The sequence below is a fragment of the Dermacentor silvarum genome, chromosome 4, assembly GCF_013339745.2.
Source record: "Dermacentor silvarum isolate Dsil-2018 chromosome 4, BIME_Dsil_1.4, whole genome shotgun sequence".
Lineage (NCBI taxonomy): Eukaryota > Metazoa > Arthropoda > Arachnida > Ixodida > Ixodidae > Dermacentor > Dermacentor silvarum.
The window spans coordinates 197,641,529-197,667,921 of NC_051157.2; positions in this window are offsets into that span (position 1 = coordinate 197,641,529).

Consider the following 26,393-nt stretch of genomic DNA (forward strand, 5'->3'; position numbering starts at 1 on the left):
TAGGGCTATTGTCTTCACAGACTCATTAAGTGTAGTCAAAGCCCTAAGTAGTCTACGGAAACAAAAGAACTCCGTTTTTAATGAACTGTACAGTTTACTGTGGTCCGCTTATATGTGCAACCAAATGATTGTCGTATGCTGGGTACCTGGCCACTAAGGTATAAAAGGCAATGAAGTTGCTGACAAAAATGCTACGTCAGTAACCTTTAGCGATACAGACGCAAATATCCTCATCCCTGCCACAGACCTAAAGTCTTTTCGAGGCCGTAAGCTGAGGAAGCACTGGCAAGGAGAGTGGGATACCCAGGTACTAAATAGGCTGCACATGATAAAACCAAACTAGGGAACTGGATAACTGGGAAAATGGCACGATATAAGGAAGTGCTTGTTTGTCCATTAAGAATAGGACAGACTTACGTACTCACTATTACCTCTTGACTGGGAATGATCCTCCGATTTGTAGTAAGTGCGGCAATATTCTGACTGTCAGGGGGTTTATTTACAAAGCAGTTAGGGCTACGCAATAGCCTTGGCATAAGAGCGTCGGTGGCTGTCTCACGCTCTCCGGGAAGCTGGACTTCGTCATCCTCTTTCAATGGCTGCTGACTCTCTTCCCCACTACGTTGGCCCCGGCGGCGAAGAGGAGCCATCCTGGCGACTCAAGGTGAGGCAAGCACCAGAGGGTCGTAGTAGGGCTTTAAGCGGCTCACGTGGACTGTTTTACGGCCGCGGCAGCGTCCGTCGATGGGAAGTGTCACAGGCTCGACGACGTAGTTCACCGGCGATGTGCATTCAACGATCCGGTAGGGACCGTGATATTTCGCCGCAAACTTGCGGGGGAGACCAGGGGTGGGGCATGGAATTAAAAGTCACACAAACGAGCCAATAGGGAAGGTAAGGGTAGGTTTAGCCGGGTCAAGACGCTCTTTTTGAAGACCTTGTGTCACGGATGTAAATGAGCGTGCGAGTTGGCGGCACTCTCCGGCACATTTAGCAAGTTCTGAGGCTGGGCGGTATTCGGACCATTCTAATTGTCGCAATTAGAATGGTCGGAGGCTACGTACATGGAGAGCATGTCACCGAGTGTTCGGTTAAAGCGCTCCGGAGCGTCAAGCCATTAGTCTGCGGATAATCACTTGTAGTGGTGCGATGAATAATATTGCACTCACTGAGAAGCTCTTGTACGACTTGAGAAAGAAACACACGCCCCGGTCGCTAAGCAGCTCGCGTGGCGCACCATGGCGAAGAACGAAGCTGCGCAAGATGAACAAGGCAACATCACGAGCTGAAGCTGCTGGAAGAGCGGCGGTTTCGGCATATCGAGTGAGATGGTCGACGGCCACAATAATCCACCGATTTCCCGCAGGGGTGGAAGGAAGGGACCCGTACAGGTCTATGCCGATTCTATCAAACAGGCGAGCGGGACACGGCAAAGGTGGTAATGGGCCAGGCGTGTGACAGGTTGTTTTCCGGCGTTGACACTCAATGCAGGAACGAATGTACTTGCGGACGTATGTGTACATTCCACGCCAGTAGAATCGCTGGCGAAGTCTATCACACGTTTTCAAAACGCCAGCATGAGCGTTTTGTGAGTCTGCGTGAAAGTGCGTGCACAGATCGGAGCGCAAATGGCGAGGTATGACAAGAAGCCACTTTCGACCACCGGGCTGGTAGTTGCGGTGGTACAACATGGCGTCCCGGAGCGCATAATGATGTACTTGGCGACGAAGGGCACGAGAGAGCTATGGGGCTGATGTCGTCGAAGGCATAGAGAGAGCGTCGATCAGCGAGGTGATCCGGGGATCCTTGCGCTGTTCTAAAGGCATGTCAGTGATAGTGATGTTAGCGCAGGAAGTTGCGGAAAGGGAAACAGGCGCGACGTTAGAAGGCAGGGCCGAGCGGGAAAGTGCGTCGGCGTGCTTGCGTCCTGAGCGGTAAATTACGCGAATATAGAATTCTTGTAAACGAAGCGCCCAGTGTGCAAGTCGACCCGACGGATCTTTCAGTGAAGCCAGCCAACAGAGCGAATGATGATCGGTGAGGACATCAAACGAATGGCCATACAAGGGCAAAATTTCTGCAACGCCCAAACAATTGCCAAACATTCCTTCTCGGTAACCGAGTACTTGCACTCTGCCTTGGTAAGGGCACGACTCGCATAGGCAACTACGTACTCAGAGAAGCCCGGCTTACGTTGGACAAGGACAGCGCCAAGGCCGATCCCACTAGCATCCGTGTGTACCTCGGTCGGAGCGGTAGAGTCGAAGTGACGTAGAATGGGCGGTGAAATCAAGAGACGACGTAATGTTGTGAAAGCCTAATCACACGCCGGCGACCAACCAGACAGATAGCTATCGCCGGTAAGCAGCTTCGTCAGTGGTGCTATTATAGAAGCGAAGTTCTTCACAAAGCGGCGAAAGTATAAGCATAGACCAAGGAAGCTGCGAAGCGGTTCCACGGTGGTAGGCTTCGGGAATTCAGCAACAGCACCAAGTTTCTGCGGATCGGGAAGGACGCCGTCCTTACAGACTACATGGCCCAGGATGGTGAGTTTGCAAGCTCCGAATCGGCACTTCTTGATGTTGGGCTGAAGGCCTGCGCGCGTCAAACAGCTCAGTACCTCAAAAAGCCGACGGAGGTGACTGTCGAAATCAGGGGAGAAAACGACGACGTCATCCAGGTAGCACAGGCACGTATTCCATTTGAACCCACGCAAGACACTGTCCATCATCCTTTCGAATGTGGCTGGGGCATTACATAGGCCGAAGGGCATAACATTGAATTCATACAGCCCATCGGGAGTTACGAAGGCAGTTTTCGGGCGATCGGATGGTGCCATAGAGACCTGCCAATAACCGGAGCGTAAAGTCTAGTGATGAAAAGAATTCGGCTCCTTGCAAGCAGTCCAGGGCATCATCAATGCGTGGCAGGGGGTATACATCTTTTTGCGTAACTTTCTTCAATCGGCGGTAATCGACGCAGAAGTGGATTGAGCCGTCTTTTTTTCTTGACAAGAACAACAGGCGACGACTAGGAACTGCAGGACGGCTGAATGATGACACGCTGAAGCATGTCGTCGACTTGTTCGGCGATCACATGACTCTCAGCAGGGGATACGCGGTAAGGGCGCTGGCGCAGAGGCGCTTGTGAGCCGGTGTCAATCGGATGGAGAACAGTATGCGTGCGGCCTAATGACGTCTTCTGGCAATCAAACGAGCCTCGAAACTGGTGGAGGAATGGAAGAAGTTTCTCGCGGTGCACCTCTGCGAGTTCTTCGTCGATGGCGGAGCCGAACATACTCAAAGGTGGTCGATCAGGCGTACTAGCAGAAGGTGTCAGGGCACTAAGGTGCAAGTTGTCTGCGTCGTTAAGGCAAAAGATGGAGGTTACCTCGAACGCCTGAATTGTGCCGATAAAATCTCCACGGAGGAAGGTTGAGGAAACCTCCAGCGGATTCGTAACAAATAAGGTTGTGGCGCCGTTGGTCATGTCGAGAACGGCAAAAGGCAACGTGAGATTCCTGCGGCGTTGAACGGTCTCGGAGGGTGTAAAGAGAACTGTAGATTCAGGAACAGTGGCACAGGACACGGGGACAAGGACTGTACTACTGGGTGGTATGTTCATATCCTCGGCGCAAACAACTTTTCCATTGTAGGTGCAGACGACGCGGAACACAACGCAGATAACGCCACCTCGGCACGAGCACAGTCAATAACAGCATGATGGCGAAAAAGAAAATCCCAACCGAGGATGACATCATGCGAACAGGCTGGTAGCACAAGAAACTCAATGGGATAAACGACATCTTGAATTATGACGCGGGCTGTGCAGGCGGCTAACGGCTGAATATGGTGTGCCCTGGCGGTACGGAGAGATAATCCCATTGACGTCGTCGTAACCTTCCGAAGCAAGCGGCAAAGTTTTATATCAATCACTGAAACGGCAGCATCAGTGTCCACAAGCGCAAGGGTACGAAAGCCATCCACAATAACGTCAATGAGGTTCGCTGGAGAAATTCGAGGACTTGAATTTTTCGACGACGACGCATTTCGTGCCGCGGGAACTGCGACGTTTAGTTTTCCGCGTCAGAAGGGCAGGGTCGACGGCGCATAGGTGACAGAGAGCGACGTCAGGGGGGTGGAGATCGGCGGGTAGCTGAGGGCATGCGCTCGGGCGAAGAGGATTGTTGTAGCCGCGCTGTGCCGTAAAAGCACCCAGGATCGTAAGCAGACGGCCGCATGACATCTATTGGAACAGGAGGGCGACGGCGACAGAAGCGTGCCACATGTCCTGCATAGCTGCAAGAATAACATATAGGGCGATTGTCCGTATTGCGCCATAGATTTCTGGGGACTGGTCGGCTGAACGGAACTGGTGGGGGCCGAACGGGTGCCAACGCAAAAGAATAGGTCGGTTGACGAGGCGGCCCGGGAGCGACGACTTGCGCATACAAGGGCACAGGCTCCGGAGGTGGTGGACGAGCGAAAGGCAAAGCGTCAGTGACCTCTTCCTGTATAACTTAGCGTATGACTGGGACCAGATGTCGAGCCTGGGCTGGCTCGGGCGTGCTCGATAAAATGGAGAGCTGTCGGGCGGCCTCCTCACGTACGAACTGCTTGATCTGAAGCAACAGTGCGTTCTGGTCGCCCAAAGTCAACGCCGCGATCGAGTCGTTCTGTTGCAGAGGGCGGCGAGTTTGGGCGCGTTGCTTGCGCAATTCGTCAAAAGTCTGGCACAAGCTCACAATATCGGCGACTGTTTGTGGGTCTTTTGCCAATAGAAATTGAAATGCGTCATGAGCTATTCCTTTGAGCATTTGCTTGATCTTGGCCGACTCGTGCATCGACGGGTTTATATCGCTTACACAAGTCGACGACGTCTTCAATATAGCTGGTGAAGTTCTCACTGGGTTGTTGAGCGCGTTCACGAAGTCGCTGTTCTGCGCGTAGTTTGCGTACCGCTGGGCGGCCGAAGATTTCCGAAAACGTTTTCTTGAACGACGCCTAGTTATTAATTTCCGTTTCGTGGTTCCGGAACCAGAGACTGGCGACGCCGTTGAAGTAAAAGATTACATTGGTCAGCCTAGTCGCATCGTCCCATTTGTTGACTGCGCTCACCCTCTGATAAGTTGTCAACCAGTCCTCGACGTCTTGATCATCAGTCCCGCTGAATATCGGTGGGTGACGCTGAGGCAGCACGCCTGGACAGACGGTGGCTTGAGTCTGGGAGGAGCCTTGCGTGCTGGTTTCTTCCGGCATCGCTGACGCTGGAGGTAACGTACGGCTTCGTAGTTCCAGGTTGGGAGACTTAGAGACTACCCGGCACCTTTCCACCAATCTGTGAAGCGGTGTATTTAGAAAGCAGTTAGGCCTACGCAACAGCCTTGGCTCAAGAGCGTCGGTCGCTTGCTTGCTTGCTTGCTTGGTCCTCATCCGTGGCGCTTACCCACTATGGTGGATTGGCCAAGAAGCCGGTGGTTAAAGGTTAAAGGAAGGGGGTGATGGAAAAAAAAACTAGATGAAGAAGTAAATCAGGGTAAAGTTATAGTGTTTATGATAATTTGGAAAGAGATTTACAGGGCAGAGACAGAATTAAAATTATTGTAATTGTATATAAACTGCAAAACATTCTTGGTGGTATTTGAATAATTTCGAAACAACAATTAGCGATGTAGTCATTTATCCAAGTATTTTTTTCGAGAATTAACTGGGTAGTCTTTTTGTGTGACCAATATGGTCACAGAGGGCCACGCAGATGTTCCTGTGGCTAAAGCGCATTGAAGAAGCCCCGAAGGAGAGGATATTTTGAGTAGTTAGAGAAATACATAATTTACGGAATGAAAATTCAAATTTCTGCCTCTGATTCCTAAAGGGACGATAAAATAATAGAAAGTGTTCAATGTTTTCAGGTTCCAGGCAGGTAGGACACAGAGGGGATGGTGCCAGACCGGACCTGTATAGGTAAAAATTTAATGGTGGGATTCGGCACCGTAATTTTGTTATGGAGATTTCTAATTTACGAGTGGGGCACCATTTATTGTCCCACAAAAAGGACAAATGATTAAATTGCGTCATTTGGATTTTCAGTTTTGTAGAATCTTGTAATAGGGAAGATTTCCTGAACCTAGCCGCAGTGACATAAGCCGAACTAGGCATGACATACATAACTGGTCCATCAAGAGATATCCGCGCAAGAGTGTCAGCCATTTCATTTCAGAATATACCACGATGGCCTGGAACCCATACCAATCGTACCAGACTTAAGTTAGGAGGAGTTAACAATTTAAATGTATTGGCTACAGTAGTGTCTGCAGATGAAGTGAGCGATGTACATACTGACAGTGAATCAGTCACTATAACCATTGTTGAGTAATTTGAAGGAAGTTTCCGCAGAGCTAAGATAATCGCTGCTTGTTCAGCCAAAAATATGGGTGTGAAATCCGGAAGGCGTACTGCATAACACCAGGATAGTGACTCGGAGAAAATACCCACACCCGCTTTCTCTTCATTCATTGACGCGTCAGTCGCGATCACATGATCTGTTCCTAGTCGCGTTAAATGATCTTGTAACATGCCGTTTAAGTATGTAGCGGGTAGAAGTTTGGCATTCGATGGAAATATGTCGTCAAATTCTATCATTATATTTGGCAAGGGTTTGTCTGAGCAAGCGATCTCGCGTATATTCGATCTCGCAGTCCGGCGGAGTACGTGAGCGCGGCATAACGCTCTTTCCTCGCTTGTGTAGGAACCGCCAGACCCAAGGGACCTGACTACCGCTTCCCTGGCTTCGGATGCTTCCATCATCGGCGCCCTTATCGACGTGATATACCGGAGAAGATTCGGTGCGAGCGCCCATGGCTACATAGTCCATGCTGCGAGTGCGTCATCATGGGAGCAGCCAATTCATGCAGGCGTCACCGGTCGACTACGCTTAAAAAGCCAACGCCGATTGTCAACGAGCGCAGTCCGGCGGAGTACGCGAGCGCGGCATAACGCTCTTCGCTTGTGTAGGAACCGACAGACCCAAGGGACCTGACTACCGCTTCCTTGGCTTCGTATGCTTCCATCATCGGCGCCCTTATCGACGTGATATACCGGAGAAGATTCGGTGCGAGCGCCCATGGCTACACAGTCCATGCTGCGAGTGCGTCATCGTGGGAGCAGCCAATCCAGGCAGGCGTCACCGGGCGCTACGCTTAAAAAGCCAACGCCGATTGTCAACGAGCGCAGTCCGGCGGAGTACGTGAGCGCGGCATAACGCTCTTTCTCCGCTTGTGTAGGTGAGAGCAGCGTTTCATAACTACTTCTGAGTTTGAATGTAAATTCTTCTCCGTCGGACGGCACAAAGTTTGACTGCACAAAGTTGTGTTCACAATGTCTAACAATGATTGCCTCGCGGGCCTGAAATCTATTGCACCTGATAGCCAGTGCCTTCGTTGCAGCGATTGTGATAACCGTTATCATGATGGACAATGTTCTGGCGTCACAAAGACTAACCTAAAAAGCATGTCAGTAGAAACGATCCGTACTTGATTATGTCCCACGTGTGCAAATCATAAAACGCGATTGACGAACGCTGGAGACGGGGCTGGCTCTCAGCGTAAGAACTTAATGGCAGACTGTGATCAACCTTCCTTGGTTGACGTCATGTCGAAGCTAGACACAATGCTACGTCGTTTTGATGAGCTCGAAAGAAAACAGGAGGAGCAGCTAGCTAAACATGATACCACCAATGGAAAACTTGAGGTGCAAGCATTAACAATACAGAGCATTGAAGAATCGCTCGATTTGCTCTCTTCTAAATATGATGAAGTGCTTGAAACTCTTGAAACTCAGAATCAAGAAGTAAAAGAGCTAAAAAAACTACGGATATTGAAGCACAACTGCTAGCAAAGGACACTAGACTTTCTCAACTGGAAATGCAGGTGAATACGATAGAATCCTATTCAAGACGTAGGAATTTGGAGATACATGGGGTCAAGTGCCCTGAGAGCGAAGACTTGAGAGCAGTTATACATTCAATTTCAGGCAGACTCGAACTCTCCATTCCCAGCAATGAGGAAGTCGAAGCATTGCATAGGATTAAAGGTAAAGCAGATGCTGAGGCTCCCATACTAGTGCGTTTCACAAAAAAAAAAAAAACAAGAGAAAAGTGGCTTGCGAAACGAAACACGCTGAAACATGATAACATTTCCATCAATGAAAATCTGACACCTGTAGCCAAGAAGCTTCGGTGGATGGCAAAGCGCATAGCAACTGAAAAACACTACAAGTACGCTTAGGTGCGAAACGGTCGTATATTTGTTAAGAAAATTGAAGGTGCCTCTGTTATTCTTGTTGAGAACGAAGCGGACCTGCGCAAGATAACGTGATGACTGAGAGTGTACATTCATTTTCTGAATGGATGAAGTTACGCCGGGAATTCTTGTCAGTTGAATCTTGTATAAGTTTTGATCTTATCCATGTGAATGTGAGAAGCCTTGACAAGAATTGAAATATGTTACAAATGTACTTGGAGAATGTCTTAACTTTTTTGGAGGTCTTAATATTTACTGAGATCAATGTCAGTGAGTCTGATTGTTCTCTTTATAATATACAGAACTATCAATCGTATGCCTTGTGCAGAGAAGGCAAACGTGGTGGAGGAGTATTAGTATTTGTGAAAAATAGCTGGTTTTGTGAACGTTTAAAAGTTGAATTTGATGAAGCGGAAGTTATAGCGCTTTATCTTTCAAACAATGAAGAGGAATTGTCAGTTTGTGCGATTTACAGACCTCCTAGCAAGAATATTGCAGTTTTTTTAGAGGAGCTCGCTAGATTCCTTAATAGGTATGCAGTAAATAAACGTGTGATTCTCGCAGGATATTTAAATACTGACATTTCGGCAACTAATAAGGTAGGTGTAAATGAGTACTTAACGTTGTTGGCCAGTTTAGGCTTGGAGATTAAAATTCAGGGCTACACGCGAGAATTTCTTGGAAGTAAATTTACACAGACATGCATTGACCATATCAGTACAACCATAATGCAAGAGGAAACGTTCGGCTGTAATATTAAAGAAAAAGTTGCTGATCATTATTTTGTCTCCATTACGTTGTTAAAAGATAGTAAAATGGCGATACAGGAGAGATCTGCAGAAAGGCTTGTAATTAACAATGGGAAAGTAGATAAATTAATTAATTTGTATGACTGGAATTGCCTGTTGCAGCAAAATCAATAAGCCAACGAACTGCTTGTAGAGCAACTGCAATCAATTTACAATAACTCGAAAACTAAGGTGAGGCTGAAACGGCGAAATCAGGCGAGCCCTTGGATAAACAAGGAAATTATTGAGCTATCCTACATTAAGAGTAAACTTTTAAGAAGGTACAATGAGCACCCTCATGACTTTGTACTAAAAGAAGAATTCAGGCAACTGCGAAATAAAATTACAACAAAAATACGACTGGCAAAAAACATTACCAGCTGAATCGATTCTCGGCATGCAGTAGGGATGTAAAAAAACATGGAAATTAGTGCAAACCACCATAGGAAAACCATCCAAGAAAAGCATTGATGATACTTTAGAACAGGCCTTTCCAGATAAAAACACGGAAGAATTGACCACTGAGTTCAATAAGTGCTTTGTAGAATCTGCTACCTTCTTGTGTAGACAGTAAAGGAATATGGCGAACGCTACTGCAGTTGCTTCGAGCATTCATTCAGCTTACATGCCTACTGTCACTGAGTCGGAATTATGGGATGTGTTGAAAACAATGTCAATAACAAAATCGCCAGGCTATGATAGTGTTAGGATGAGGGATCTCATAGTGCATTTTGACAAACTTAAAAGTATATTACTTGTCATTATCAATGAAACTTTAATAACTGGGCAAATTCACAAGTACATGAAAATAAGCGTAGTAAGACCATTGCACAAAAAAAGCTCCAAAAAAGATTATAATAATTATAGACCCATTGCAATCCTGTCCTCCCTCGCTTGTATCATGGAGAAAATTATACATGTTAGCATGACATCATTTCTTGACAAGTACAATCTACTAAATGCAGCCCAGTATGGTTTCCGCAAAGGCAAAAGTACGGTAAACCTGCTAGAGGATTTTCATGACTTAGTCTGAAAAGAAATAGATAACAATAACATTGTCCTTACACTTTTTATTGATTTGCAAAAAGCTTTTCATACTATTAATCACAATTTATTATTTGATAAACTCGACAACATTGGTTTCAGAGGTCCGTACCTGTCGTTCTTTAAAAATTATTTTGCTGATCGAGCCCAATGTGTCCAAGTAGGCGGATTATTCAGCCCAGTTTTGAACGTTTCTACAGGTGTTCCTCAGGGCTCAATTTTAGGACCCTTGTTATTCAATATTTACGTGAATGACATGACCTGTCTTCCATTGAATTCACAACTGTTTTATACGCGGATGATACGGCCCTGGCGATACCAAGTGAAACGTATGAAGAAGCCTCCGACAGGATGCAACAGGATGTGCATATTTTGGTAGAATGGTTCAACGCTAATCAGATTTTTACTAATACTACAAAAACCTGCCTACTTTGTTTTCATAGCCCATATAAAGTGTTTAGAACATTCCCAAATATATACCTTCATGAGAGGAATTGTACGTGCTGTTCATGCCCACCTTTCGAACTCAAATCCAATTTCAAATATCTTGGTGTCACATTTGATGAAACACTGTCATGGAACTTACATATCGCAGAGTTAGCCAAACGCTTGCGCCTAGTGTGTGTTTATATATATTGTTACGGGGATAACGTTTATTTAGGGAGTGAGTATGGCTATATACAAGGTTTGGATAAGCAGCAGCGACGGATGCAAGGCTGTCGCGCGCCTCTGGCCACTTCGTCGCCGTCGTCTTCGTCCGACCGACAGTAGCAGCCCCTTCACTGTCTCGTGGCACTACCCCCCCCCCCCCCCCGGGGTGAGAGCGCCGACCCGGTGCTTGCTACGACGGACCAGAGGGTCCAGTTACGTACGGCTTAAGTCTCGCAACGTGCACGATAGCAGAGGGTGGGGGCGTAGACGGCGCTGGAGCGGTGACTGGCTCGATCTCATACGTAACGTCGGTGACTTGACGTAGCACCCTGTAAGGACCATCGTAGCGGGACAATAGCTTTTCGGAGAGACCGATGCGGCGGGACGGAGACCACAGTAGCACGAGAGCGCCTGGGGAGTAAGAAACGTCTCTGTGGCGACTATCATACAGGGCTTTCTGGGAAGCCTGAGACACTGTGAGCCGTTCACGTGCGATCTGGCGAGCTGTGTCGGCGCACGCTAGGGCGTCGCGAACGTACGTGGTGGTTGAGCTGACAGGAAGTAAAGTATCGAGAGGCAGAGAAGGTTCGCGTCCATACAGGAGATAAAACGGGGAGTAGCCAGTAGTGCCATGTCGGGACGAGTTGTAGGCGAAAGTAACGTACGGCAAAGTAGCGTCCCAATCGCGGTGATCGGCGGAGACGTACATTGAAAGCATATCGGTCAGAGTTCGGTTCAGGCGCTCTGTGAGTCCATTCGTTTGGGGGTGATAAGCAGTTGTGAGCTTGTGGTGAGTAGAGCAGGAACGAAGGATGTCATCGATGACGCGAGACAAAAGTATCGGCCTTGATCGGTCAGAAGCTGTCGAGGAGCACCATGATGCAGGATGATGTCATGAAGGAGAAAGTCGGCGATATCCGTAGCCCAACTGGTTGGGAGGGCACGGGTAATGGCGTATCGCGTCGCGTAGTCGGTCGCTACGGCGACCCACTTGTTTCCTGATGTCGAGGTGGAAAGGGACCAAGAAGGTCGAGCCCAACACGAAAGAATGGTTCGGCGGGAATGTCTATAGGATGAAGCAGACCGGCAGGTAACATAGCTGGCCTCTTGCGGCGCTGGCATTTGTCGCAGCTAGCGACATATCGTTGGACGGAGCGATAGAGACCAGGCCAGAAGAAACGGCGCCTGACGCGATCATAAGTGCGGGTGACACCAAGGTGACCAGCAGTGGGCTCATCGTGAAGCTGGCGAAGGACATCTGACTGCAGATGGGCAGGCACGACAAGGAGGCGTTCAGGGCCCTCAGGATGCATATTATGGCGGTATAAGGTGCCGTCCTGAAGGAAGAACAAGTGGAGGGAAGGGTCGGGTGTGGCGGAGTTGAGACTGTCGATGATAGACCGTAAAACCGAGTCGCGGCGTTGTTCGTCCCGTATACTAACGAGGTCCGAGATAGACAAGACGCAGGCGTCGGTGTCTTGCTCGGAGACGTCAGGAGAATCCACGGGATGCCGTGAGAGACAGTCGGCATCTTGATGAAGCTGACCGCACTTGTGCACCACTGAAAACGAGTATTCTTGGAGGCGCAGAGCCCAACGACCAAGGCGTCCTGTAGGGTCTTTGAGCGAAGAAAGCCAACAGAGGGCGTGATGATCAGTTACGACGGCAAAGGTGCGGCCAAACAGGTAGGGACGAAATTTGGCGACAGCCCAGACAAGAGCAAGACACTCTCGTTCCGTGATGGAGTAATTCTTCTCCGGTGCGGACAGGAGGCGGCTAGCGTACGCAATAACACAGTCGTGGCTGCTCTGACGCTGAGCGAGGACGGCACCGATTCCATGGCCGCTGGCATCTGTGCGAAGTTCCGTCGGTGCAGTCGGATCAAAATGCGCTAAAATAGGGGAAGTCGTCAGGGCATCTATAAGTGCCGAAAAGGCAGCAGCTTGGGGTGAGTCCCATGTAAAAGCAACATCTTTTTTGAGGAGCGCCGTAAGGGGACGCGCAATGTCGGCGAAATTACGAATAAAACGTCGGAAATAGGAGCACAATCCTATAAAACTGCGGACGTCTTTGGCCGAACAAGGTACAGAAAAATGCTTCACGGCGCGAACTTTTTCAGGATCGGGCTGGACACCTTTCGCGTTGACGAGATGGCCAAGTACGGTTATTTCACGGCGTCCGAAACGGCATTTTGAGGCGTTGAGTTGGAGACCGGCATTGCGGAAGACCTCGAGAATGGTGGAGAGGCGCTGAAGATGGCTGTCAAATGTTGGCGAAAAAACAATGACATCGTCAAGGTAGCACAAGCAGGTTGACCATTTCAAGCCACGAAGAAGCGAATCCATCATGCGCTCGAATGTGGCCGGCGCATTGCAAAGGCCGAAAGGCATCACTTTAAAGTGATAGAGGCCATCGGGAGTTACGAATGCGGTTTTTTCGCGGTCCAGTGGGTCAACAGCAATCTGCCAATAACCTGAGCGAAGGTCAATAGATGAGAAATATTGTGCGCCGTGAAGACAGTCGAGTGCGTCGTCGATACGGGGCAAGGGATAGACGTCCTTTTTCGTGATCTTGTTGAGGTGTCGATAGTCAACACAAAATCGCCAGGTGTTGTCCTTTTTCTTGACCAGCACAACAGGAGCGGCCCAAGGACTCGAGGAAGGTTCGATGATGTTCTTGGCCAGCATTTTATCGACTTCCTTTTGGATTATGGCGCGTTCCGCAGCGGAAACGCGATAAGGGCGCCGGTGAACCGGTTGAGCATCACCGGTGTGGATGGAGTGCTGAACAACTATTGTCTGGCCTAAAGGGCGATTTTCGAGGTCAAAGATATCGGAATACGACAGCAACACCCGGCGAAGATCTTCTGCTTGCGTATGTGAAAGGTCGGCTGATATCATTTTCTCAAAATTGGCACATAGCGACGAGGTGGCTGTGAGAGAGCCGGAAACAGTTCGAGGGCCGTCGACGGCTAACACAGAAATCGCGCATTCTTGCAACGACGACATGGTGGCAAGCGCGATGCCAGCAGGTAGCACGTGGGTAGAAAGACCAAAGTTCAAAAGCGGCAGGCAGGTTTTGTTGTCGCGTACGGTAACCACAGTGTGCGGGAGAACGACAGAGTGCATCAGGACCACGTCGAGAATCGGGGAAACAACGTATTCACCATCGCACACAGGAGGAGAGGGACTTATTAGGACGTACGTGGAGGCTTGCGGTGGCAGGTGGAGGAACTTGACAGAACATAAGCGGCTGGGAGTGTCCGATAGTACGTGGGCGTCGAAAGGGAGCTCCAGTTGAAGTACACCTGTGGAGCAGTCGATAAGGGCTGAGTGCGTCGAGAGAAAGTCTAGGCCGAAGATCACGTCGTGGGGACACTGCGCAAGCACGGCGAACAAACCAATGGTCTGATGGCCAGCAATGCACACTCGGGCGGTGCACATACCAAGAACGGCAGACGAGCTGCCATCAGCGACCCGTACTGTGCTCTGAATTGCGGGCGTAATCACTTTGCGGAGCTGAGTACGGAGAGCAGCGCTCATTATTGAAATCTGCGCTCCGGTGTCTATGAGGGCCCTAACAGTGACGTCGTCCACTTGAATGTCCAGAAGGTTTCGGCGCGTAGGTACAGTCAGCAGAGGATTTGTATATCGGGTCACTGATGCAGCATCACCTCCGGGAGCTGCACGGCTTAGTTTTCCGGAGCGTAGGTTCCAGGCCGTGCAGGGGACGATGACCGGTATGGTCGCGGCGATCGAGATCGACGGCCTTGTGGGGACGGTGAGCGGCTAAACCTGGAGTGTGGAGCGGCGGCATCGGAAGCATCGGAAGCATGTGGATCAGAGCGAGGGGAAAACCGTCGAATGTTGCCTCCAGGACGACGCCAAGATCCAGTGCTCCAGTTTGAAGGCGACGACCAGCTACTGCGGCAGTGACGGGCAATGTGTCCAACGCGAGAGCAGTTGAAACATATGGGTCAGTCGTCTGCTGTCCTCCAGTCAGCCGGGTTTCTGTAGCGCGAAGGGTAGACCTGGTTCTGGGTGACATTTGCAGGGGTACGTTCGGATGTACGAATGGAACAGACGGCCGATGATAATCCCATGTTCGCGAACTCCTGGCGGACGACTGCTTTTATGAGTGACACGGTGGGCAGGTTGGCTGACTGAACGTCTGGAAGAACGGCCGTAGGAGCTAGAGCTTCAAGTTCGCGGCGGACAATACGCGTTACATCTTCTGACGCTGTAGCCGGTACAGGCGTCGGTGGGTCTTCGCATGATGATGTGGCGGCAGTGTTAGGTAGCCGAAGGAACTGGCGGGTGATGCGGCGACTCTTCACTTGTTCAAAGCGCTGGCATTCCTTAACTATGGCGTCGACCGTCGTACAGTCCTTCCACACCAGTAGATTAAACGCGTCGTCTTCTATTCCTTTCAAAATATGCGATATCTTGTCATCTTCGGCCATTTGTGCGTCAACTTTTCGACAAAGGCCCAGGACGTCCTGTATGTACGAAATGTACGATTCAGTGGTCGTCTGGATAAGAGATCCCAACTCCTTTTTAGCGGCCTGCTGTCGATCAAATGATCTGCCGAACAACTCACGCAGCTTCGCCTTGCAAGCGTCCCAACTTGTAAGATCTTCTTCATGCGTCCGGTACCACACGCGTGCCGTCCCTTTCAGATAGAATATCGCGTTGGCTCACATAACCGTGGGGTCCCACCTGTTGCGGTTGCTGACGCGTTCGTACATGTCGATCCAGTCTTCGACATCCAAGCCATCTGTGCCAGAAAAGGTTCCCGGGTCTTGTGGGTGCAAAAGAATCACAGGAGCCGGTGGCTGCTGCACCGTCGACACTTCACTGGTCATCGCAGAGCAACCAAGACGGCGACCGCTTCGAAGTTCCGTGCTTGGTTGACGGAGCCGGCACGTTGACAGGTTTACCCAGCACCTCCACCAAAGATGTTGCGGGGATAACGTTTATTTAGGGAGTGAGTATGGCTATATACAAGGTTTGGATAAGCAGCAGCGATGGATGCAAGGCTGTCGCGCGCCTCTGGCCACTTCGTCGCCGTCGTCTTCGTCCGAGCGACAGTAGCAGCCCCTTCACTGTCTCGTGGCAATATGCTTTACTATCTATACGTGATGTATCCGTTAGAAAAATGGTATATAAGGAATTGGGAGAGTCCATATTAAGATACGGAATAACAATTTACGGAACCGCATCTTTATATCAATTAAACACACTAAGCCGCATAGTGCACAGAATTGCAACCAATCTCGCCTACAGAACCAACTATCACGATAAGTCAGCCAGAGCAATTATGGAACATTTTGACATGTTACCTGTACACAAGCAATTTATCTTTGACATATTATACAAGCATTTCTTTCACAGCTCCTTCAAAATCTGCAACATTAGAGTACGGCCTCTCCGTCATTCGGAAAATTATGTCATACCCCGCATCTTCACCGCTTATGGCAAAAGAACCCGCATCTACTACGTTCCTTTGATAAAATACGCACCCTCCCGAGCATTACCGGATTAAAAGACCTTAAGAAGTTCCTTCGACCTTGGTTGAACGATAATATAGACTGAGGTAATTTACTATTTGCCATGTTCTTAGTGTTTTCATTTTGTGTACGAAAGTGTGCACGGTGGAAAATTTGCATTCATTTGTACTGTTGGTTCTTGTTTGTTTGTTTGTTTGTTTGTTCTTACGTCGCACAAGCAATTGCTGCGTATTTGGTTGATTTTATTTATCTTCTTTCTACTATGATTTATTCGCTGTTGTTTCATGTGCTTAACATGGCTGCCCAGCTCCGCACACAAGCGGCAACGCTTATGCAGGCTGGAACTCGTTGTACGAATTGAAATAATGAGTAAAATATACTATTATTATTATTATTATTATTATTATTATTATTATTATTATTATTATTATTAACATTTAATGGATCGAGCTCAGCTTCTACAAACAAAACTTGAGGTCGAAGTACGCGGGACCAATGGTCATCGAAAAATGCCCTCATTTCCCTAATAAATACAAATTGTGATCTTGTCAAAGATGCATAAATGTGTAAATATGTATTCACTGTTAGAATGCGGAATCTGCAGGGAAGTGTAGGCAGTCGTGCTTTTTGTTATAAAGCATTGTTAGCTACAAATTTTGGCAAACCGAGACAATTCCGAATTGCCTCCCGCTCTAGAAGAACCAGGGGGTTAATTTTGTACGCTGGCCCACCAGAGAATAGCACACACCCAAATTACAATACAGGACGAACGTACATACGATAAATCATCATTAAAGTGTCTCTGCGTATCCCAGAGCGAGGTCAACCAAGTTTGCTTATCATGCCAACAGCGCGTGTCACCCTGGATTTAACATGGTCAATGTGATATCGCCAGCTCAGGTTCTTGTCGTATATTACACCGAGATATTTGATAAAGTCAACTTGCGGAATAACTTCCTGATTATATTGAAGAGAGATATTAATTGGTACATTCAATGGAAACACAATCAAGGCGCTTTTGTTAACATTGAGTATGACTGCAGTGTACTCTGTAATGAGTAAATATCACTCGCAGACGCAAAGAGTGCTATGTCGTCTGCATAGACATATACTTGTACACTATCGCACAATGGGATTGAACTTAGTAAAATGTTAAACAAAATAGGAGAACGGACAGATCCATGGGGAACTCCTCTTGTTTGACTATATTTTTGTGACACCAAGCCACGCTGAGAACAATAAAATTTTCGATCCTTTAAAAATTCATGTATCTAATTTATAATGTATCGAGGGAAATCCATGCTACTTAAAACGTTAAGGAGTATGACATGTTCTACACTATCGTAGGCTTTAGCTAAATCAAGGGTCACTAAAGCTGCATACTGCCGCCTGTGCCGTGCAAGCTTAATGCGTTCCTCTAAATCGACATGGGCGCACCCAATCGAGCATCCGGGTTTAACTCCAAGCTGACATGGGCTCAATAGTATTATTTGTGAAACATTGCATAATACGGATGTGAAATACCCTTTCTATTTATTTCATAACATTCGACGTTAATGCAATTAGTCTTATATTATCTGGGTGCAATCCTGCTCCTTGGTTTTTGAGCAGGGGGATTATTTTTGCGAGTTTCCAGTCGGGAGGAATCCATGCGTTCATGAGAGAGTAGTTAACGATATTGGATAGGTCTCGTGGGGAGAGTTCAAACGATATTTTTAACAGGCCTGATGTAATGCGACCTGGACCCGGAGCTGTGCCAGGGAGCAGCCGAATAACGTGCTGAAGTTCTTCCATTGATACCTCTATAAATTCATCCCCTGATAGAACCCCTGCGAAGTTTACCTGCAGCTGAGTTGTAAAACGCTCTTCTAAGGCTTTTGCAATCTTATTTAAGGATTCTCATAATTCTTTTGGTGACAGAACCACTGAGTCAATATTTATGGGCACTGGAAAGGCCTTACGAGAGCGAAGACACCTAAATAACGCTTTTTATTATCACTTTTCGATAAAAAGTTGTACTGTTTTTCATCTTAATTATCCTTCGCCATGGAAACTGTTCTTTTAAACGTAGCAGCAGCATATTTATAATTACTTCAATTAGTAGGGCACTGATTGGAAATAAGTTTGTTCCATGCAGCTTTTCGGCGTCGATAATCTCGTGCGCAATCACTATTCCACCATAGACAATCAATGCGCTCTTTTGTTGATTCTAATTTTTTAATAGTACCCTTCAAAATTACAAAAAGGCTCATCGCTTTATTATCTGTTTCCTTATCAGTCCTAGAAGACAAAGCTGACTGTAAATTATTTTAAATTTTGAATAGTCCACGAATGATGCGCACGCTTATTTAAAGAAATGAGAGGGTTGGTAATATCAATGACAATCGGGCGGTGGTCACTACTCGTGGCGACATCAACCACAGTCCAAGAAGAAATGGAAATGCCTGAGCTAGCAAATGTCAAATCTAGGACAGATCGTGACTGCGAACGCACGAAAGTGGCAACTTTAGCATTTAAACATGTAAAATTGTTAACATTAGCCCAATCCCATAAACGTTTTCCAGATGAGTCCGTGCGGAAGCCCCATGACACATGATGCGAGTTGAAGTCTCCCGCAAGCAATATGTTCTTTTTTCAGTATGTTACTGCGACATCAAGTGGGCGTACGTTTTGCTCTCCAGCGGGAAAGTAGTTAGCGGGAAAGTAGGAGTTAATTATAGAGAGCGGGGCACAATCCTGAATGGTTATTTCTAATATTAGGATTTCACATTCGGATGATAGGGTATGATGTGAAATTTTTGCTTTATAACAGAATTTAGACGTAATGAAAAAAAAGCTAATCCACCACCTTGGAAAGGTCTATCTAATCAAAAGCACTTATAATTGTTTATATGAAAGTCTTGGTCAGCGGACAAACAAGTTTCTTGTAATAGTGTAACGTCTGGCGATTGTTGGGACATTAAATATAATAAATCTGTAGTTGCAGAAAGTATTGATCGGCAGTTCCACTGCAGTATCCTTAGGCACCCTATGTTGACGGTAGACAAGCAGCCGCAACTGCTTGGTCCAGGATACTGTCTTTTAGAAAGTCGGTCCTCGTAAGTGATTCTTTCACACACTTTTTTTGTTTTAGAGTTAGGAGTACGAGGCATTTTGTTGTTAGGCGATCTTGTGCGTTTAAGAACTCGAGTGTCCATATCTACATCTCGATTGCCAAGAGAGTCTGAATAGGAATGGCATTCATGATCGACCTGAGTGGAAGTAGAAGGACGTACTGAAGCCACACTGTTAGAAGGAAGAGCTGTATGATCTTGCAGGTGATCTTGCAAGTAAGGCGGCTGTATTTTGTGCACTGTTTGTTAGTGTCTGAGATATACCAGCCAATTGCGTTGATATTACTGTAGCCAAAGATTCAGATAGATTTAGTAGAATTTTTTCTAATGCCTTTTCCATCGCTTTTTCTATAACTGCTGTAATTGCCTGGGGCAGTAACTGATCCATGCCGAATGATTGACGGGCTGTTACACCGGCATAACCCTGGGTCCTGCTCTGAGTTACTTCAAGAGCTTCTCGACGAGAGCACCGTCGCCTCTCAATTATTTCAATCACCTGGATTTCTTTCGATCTGGCAGGGTAGTCGGAGTAGTCGGCAGCATGATTCACATTGCATAAGCAGCATGACTGCTCCTGAGACGTGCAATCGTTGGCATTATGTTCTTCTCCGCATAATCGGCATCGAGCATTTGAACGACAGGCATTAGCGCTGTGTCCGTACTGCCAACACTTGAGACATTGTAGTGGTCGTGGAGCTAAGGGTTCAACCCTGTAGATTAATGGCCATGCCTTTATCTCTGATGGGCGAGCCGCCCCTGCAAATATCGCTATGATTGTTTCTGTAGGGAACCTCTTATTCTCTACAAGTCTGGTACAGCGGTACACGGAAACTACACCTGCTGCAGAATATATCTCTAGGATTTCTGGTGGAGTTAAGCTTATGTAAACACCGCGGACTAGGCCTTTGCAGCCAGCTAGATGAGGAGGGATGAAAGATCTCACGGGCTGCGTGGCAAAGTTAGTGCATTTGAGCAGATCCTGTACGCAGGTCTGGTCTGGTGAACAGCAAAGGATTCTCTCACGTCCAAACTGTCTGACCTCGGTGATTTGCTGAAAGTGAGATGAGATAGCTCGAAGTTCTGATTGAATAGCCTTGGGGTTCTTCATACTTATGGTACCATTGTTAGGTACCAAAGCCACAGGAACGCTACTAGCTCCACTGCGAAGAAACAATTCCACCGGTAGATCCTGAGGGGGAATAGAAGCAGACCAGAGGGTAGCCCTCTCGCCTGGAGATGAGACAGATATCACCTTATCAATAACCACCACTGTGTCTCAAGGGGATAAGAACAAAACAATAAAGGTAAGAAAAGTAACCGCCGGCTACTTGTCAGCAAACCCGGATGAGGACCGGATCCGGGCACACCAGGGCAGCGTCCTTCGAACTGGAACGATCACCGAGCCATGTCCGATCCGATGGTCCTGGCGTTCCGATGCAGCGCCGGTCGCTGTCTCGCGCTCTCCGGGCTGCTGGACTTCGTCATCCTCTTTCAATGGCTGCTCTCTTCCCCACTACATGACAGCTGTCCATGTTCTTATTCAGTGCCCTGCAACAGAACCAGAGAGGAAAAGGTATTTCCCTTCTGCATATCGCGAAAACATACCTCGTCACCCATCACATTTTCTTAGCTATGAAGCGCTTTTTAACCTGAAAACAGTTTTAGAATTCTTAAATAAAGTAAACACCCTGAAAATCATTTGGCCAGGTAACTTTAGCATGTGATTAACAGCCCTTGTATTCAAGTGCTCTCTTCAAGCCTGTAAGCGGGCCGCCGGCAGTCGGGTGACGAACAACGTTTATTGCGGTTGAAACGAAGTACATATAGGAAAGAATTGTGACGTAACAGGTCACGTGATGTTAACAAAATGGCCGTTGACGTCAGAGTGACTCAGCCATGCTACAAAGCCCTAGTATCACTGTTACATGTCTTACATACGTTTTTAACGAAACCCATTTGCCATAGCCCACATCACTAACTATTTAGTGTCATTATTTTACCACTTACATTTTTTACGCCATTTACAGCGACAGTTTTTAGGCCCTTCTACAGCCATGTCACATCTACCATGAGGAATGTATTGTCCGCGCCATCCAAAATTCATCGATAGCATTATCATTTGTCATGGCACTCTTTGGCCATACCTGGCCCTTGCGCCATAAAACACCCCGCATAATCATCATCCATCAAATCTGGAAGGAAAAGTGCACAACGTAAGCAGGTCAAACAGGGTAGCACAAAAGCAATACACTGTAACCCAGGCAGGATAAATAGTTATAACCTCAGTTGCCCTGACAAATGACACATTGCACCTTTAACTGCATGTCTATCTGGCATACACATGTCAATATTTCAAATTACTAATTCAAAAGAACCAATTTCAAGAATCCGCATTTCCTGGGTTGAATATTGTGGCCTTTGAAATGTTCACACTAACAGTTCCTACTTGGAAATGTGTGCAAAACACATTCAAACAGCTGGGGTTCGCGAATAATAATTTTTGAGACCGAAATGAAAATTAGTAGAATAGTGCCAGAATCGAATTTAATATTTTTCAAAAATTGTTCCAATAATAAAAAGCGATGTGGACATCCTAGAATTTTTTATGTTAGCAAGTTTCTGTCATTACATAGCACATTAAGAAGTGTTGTTAGAAGCACTAATGGAGCATTAGGACCAGATAGCAGTTTCTTCTTTTGCACAGGACTCTTTGGAGTGCGAACGATTTCTGTATAGCCCTGAGCAACGTAGTCTGGTCCACTACGTAAGCTATTGCCACGGCGGCCGCATTTCGCATTGCAATTGCAAGCAAATGCAAGGCGAAAACACCCGTGTACTTAGATTTGGGGGCACCTTAAAGAACCCCAGGTGGTCCAAATTTCCGGAGTCCCCCACTACGGCGTGCCTCATAATCAGAGTTTTGGCACGTAAAACCCCATAATTTTTTTACGTAAGCTATCATTTGTTATGTCAATAAAACTTGTTGCTGCGCGAGTTAGTCCATATTTCGAGGGAAAAAATTATACTGCGCATGATTCAAACAAGGACGAAGTGAGGGACACAGAGAAGCGCCAACTTTCAACTAGCTTTATTCTCCGGCGTTCGTCATTATATACCCTTGTTACCACATGCGCAAAAGCATGTAGTCACATTGACACAACCACCGAGTATAGCAAGCCGTGCAAAAAACACTTCTCGCTATCCATTAAAGATATGGATGTCACAAACGCAAGCATTCCCTCTCAGAGATATTTAGAAGGCGTCCATCAACTCCAGGGCAGTATTATCTTGGCTTTTACCCAAGACCTTGATTTTTTTCTGAAATTCGAAACACACATGCAAGCTGGATAATGCACTGGCAAGAGCGTATTTCCTTTATTTATAACTGAAAGCTCATCTTCTCTTGCACGTTCATTAACACATCGTCGAGTTTGGCCTACATACGAATTCCCACAAGGTAGCGGTATCTTGTATACCACGCCTGACACATAATATGCTGTGGAACAATGCGGCCTGACTTGTAGACTATATTTCCGCTTGTCTATGGCACAAGAGGAATAAGAAAAGACCTTTTCAGTGTTGCAAATAATTAGCCTTGCGATAACAAAGGCCCATCGTTATGTGGATCAGAGGAAATCACTCTCTCATGCATCTGTCATAATATATTGCACGCGGGAGTGGCAACACAAACATATGAAGACAGTGTGCCGTGCGGTGGCGAAGAGGACAACGACTCTTGGCAAATACCCATGAGTGGTTATGTACTTTAAGGTCGTCATCATCATCATCGACACCGATTGGTGAACGTCGACAGTGGCGCCTCAAAAAGGCGTGGCTCGAGAGAGCGTGACCGTGGCGTGAGAAGTGCGCGCGGTTCGGCGTTCGACGGCACAGGGCTTCTTTGCTGGGCGTCCGGCCCATAGGAGCTATCGCCGCCCGCGTCACTACGTCTGCAACCGAATCAAAGCTAGCACCCGCTGAGAGGCCACCTCGTCAAGGTCTTCCGCTGGGCAACTGGTCCAGGAGGGCTGGCGGTCCTGAGCCTGGCTGTTCGAGCGTTCGGGTGAGCGGTCACAGGGTTACCTCGTCCAGTTCTTCCCCTGGGCAACTGGTCCAGGAGGGCTGGCGGTCCTGAGCCTGGCTGACCGAGCGTTCGGGTGAGCGGCCACGGGGCTACCCCGCCAGCTGTGGACCTGACCTGATGGGCTGCCGCAGTGTTCTCTGGAACACAAACCCCGCCATCGGGTAACCGGGCACGCGGAGGCTCCGGTACATCTACTGTGGCGCAGGGCCACCTGAGCTCCACGACGCGATCTGACCCTGTAGTTAGACCCTGCTGTCCAACCAGCTGTCCGACACTGCTGTCCGACACTGCTGTCCGACACCCGTTCCCCGACGTCTCCGACATGGCGGCAACTACTTCTACATGAACTGTAGGCCGACTACCTTTTGACTAATCTATATTACCTGTATATCTTCTAGAACATATTTTGGGGAACTGTTGTATATGTGCTGTTTTAATGTATTACCTGTGTCCAATATAAGTCTGATGTGTGTTTGTGCTTCTGCATGCTGCTTCTATCTTTTTCTGGAGTGAGCCTGCACCCAATAACATCACAGCATCGTTCTGTTTACCAGCGCTTCAGCTTGCTTATGGAACGCTGCAAGTTTCTCATTTTGCTCAACACTTGGCGCTACGTGCGAGTAGGTACACATACCTCAATTTATTTAATTATCCAGGTACCTCACGGGTTCCCACTGGAACATTAAATGAACAAGCATTTACCATATGCCGCTCTACTATTGCCGCTACCGTATCCAGCAGCTACAGGTTGGTTTGCTTGCACTGCCTAAAAAGCACGCTACGCATACAACTGGCGCAGCGTAGCGAGCATGCGCCAACCAGACTTGTTTGTGCCTGAGACCGTCGCGGCAACGGTATAAAGCCATATACCTCTTCTTTCTGGGGTTTTACGTGCCAAAACTAGTTCTGATTATGAGGCACGCCGTACTGGAGGGCTCCGGGTTAATTTTGACCGCCTGGGGTTCTTTAACGTGCACTACATCGCAAGCACACGGGCATTTTTGCATTTCGCCTCCATCGAAATGCCGCCGCCGGGGCCGGGATTCGATCCCGCGACCTCGTGCTCAGCAGCGCAACGCCTTAGCTGACTGAGCCACCCCAGTGGGTATAAAGCCATATATAGCGCTATGCTAAACGTTCGTAACAACCCTAAAATGTTTCAATTTCCCTTCCCTTCTAGAGAAGTGCGTTGGAGGAAATCTGTACCAGCGATCCCATAAAGCTCTGATAAAATAACGGGTAAACAAGAAACAAAGCAACAATTCACAACAGCGTGACCCGCCGCGGTGGCTCAGCCGGCTAAGGCGTTTTGCGCTGCCGAGCAAGCACGAGATCATTTCAATGGAGGCGAAATGCAAAAACGCCCGTGTGCTTGCGTTGTATTGCACGTTAAAGAACCCCAGGAGGTCAAAGTTCATCCGGAGCCCTCCACTACGGCGTGCCTCATAATCAGAAGTGGTTTTGGCTCTTAAAACCCCCGAAAGAAGAACACAAAAGCGTGGAAACGCGTGGCGAAAACGTAATCGCGACGTGCGCGCGATAGTACAAAGCGTGTCTACATGCTTGGTCTACATGTTTGCATACGTGCAGGGCTTGAAAATCGTTGTTTTGGTTATAGTGCGGTACCGCTTATAGTGTAGATATTCGCGACTCCGGCGGCTTACGTTATAAGCGGTCCACACTGTACTACTGTATCTCAGCCGAATTTTGCACTTGTGAGCAGCACGTGCAGCTTGCAAGTGGAGCGTGGAGTCACTTTTTTCTCAAGCCCTTTTTTCAACAGAGGCCTTGTCCTCAACCCTTTGGGGCTGCTGGCGGCTGCCCCTTGACGTCAGTCGGAACATTCCCAGACAGCGCTGCCATTGGCCGATCCGACATCACTAAAGAAATGGTGCTTGGTTCAGTGAACTTCCCGGCTGCTACTGTGTATATTTATTGACACAGTTTAAATAACAGGCTGAAATACACGAAAATCTGTACTTCCAGAAGAAGCAGACTATTATCTGCTTAGCTCAGCTGCACCCACATTCGTACAAAGGATAGTCAAGCCACACTGCTTATCAGTGTCGCAGTCCGGTCTCGCTAATTTCGATCAGTTTTGAACACTAAACTAGCCTTCGAACGACAAAGAACTTTTGCCCACACTACATGTACACTACACCGGCCACACCTCACATGAAATGGCAATTCGCATCTAGAGTGCATGCATGCGCTTAGGCTCTGCAAACATTGCTTCCAGCCGCTCCTGGCTTTACACCTTGGCAGACATCGCTTCGTAATGAGGTTTTGATAAAGCTTCAAAATGTAGTTTGGATTTGTGTACAGTCACTGCAGGACAGCGAGTCCGCGCCATGTAGCATGGCCAGACTAGATCACACGAGTGCGAGTCTGCAATCCAGTCCTGCTGTGCGCATAGCAAATGAACTACATTTGCATGTGGCTGTGTCCACTGCCTAGTGTGCAAACTGCTGGAAAACTTTCCCTGCTTGCTAGATGTGGCACCATGCGACTTATTCTGTTCCCCGTATGCAAACTGGCGCTCTGGGGTTTCGGGGCTGGGACTACAATTCAAAAGGAAAGAACATTGCTGCTTAAGTGCAAGGGTGCTTCGAGCAATAGAAGGAGAGGTGGAACCAATGTATTGTGTCTAATCGGGAGTACTTTGAAGGAGACCACAATATGTCCGAAAGTTAGCGAAATTATTTCTTTAAAACATATGGCAAGAACTTTTGAGACAGACCTTGTATATCTTTGCGTCATAATTTTTGATTAAGCATTTCAGGATTGGAAAATTCTGCCAGTAGAAACATTGCACCATATCTGTGCCACTTATGATAGCAATTGAACACGTTCTCTTCATAAACTAAATGATGCCAGAGAGACATTTCAAATAACGTAGCAATTTTCA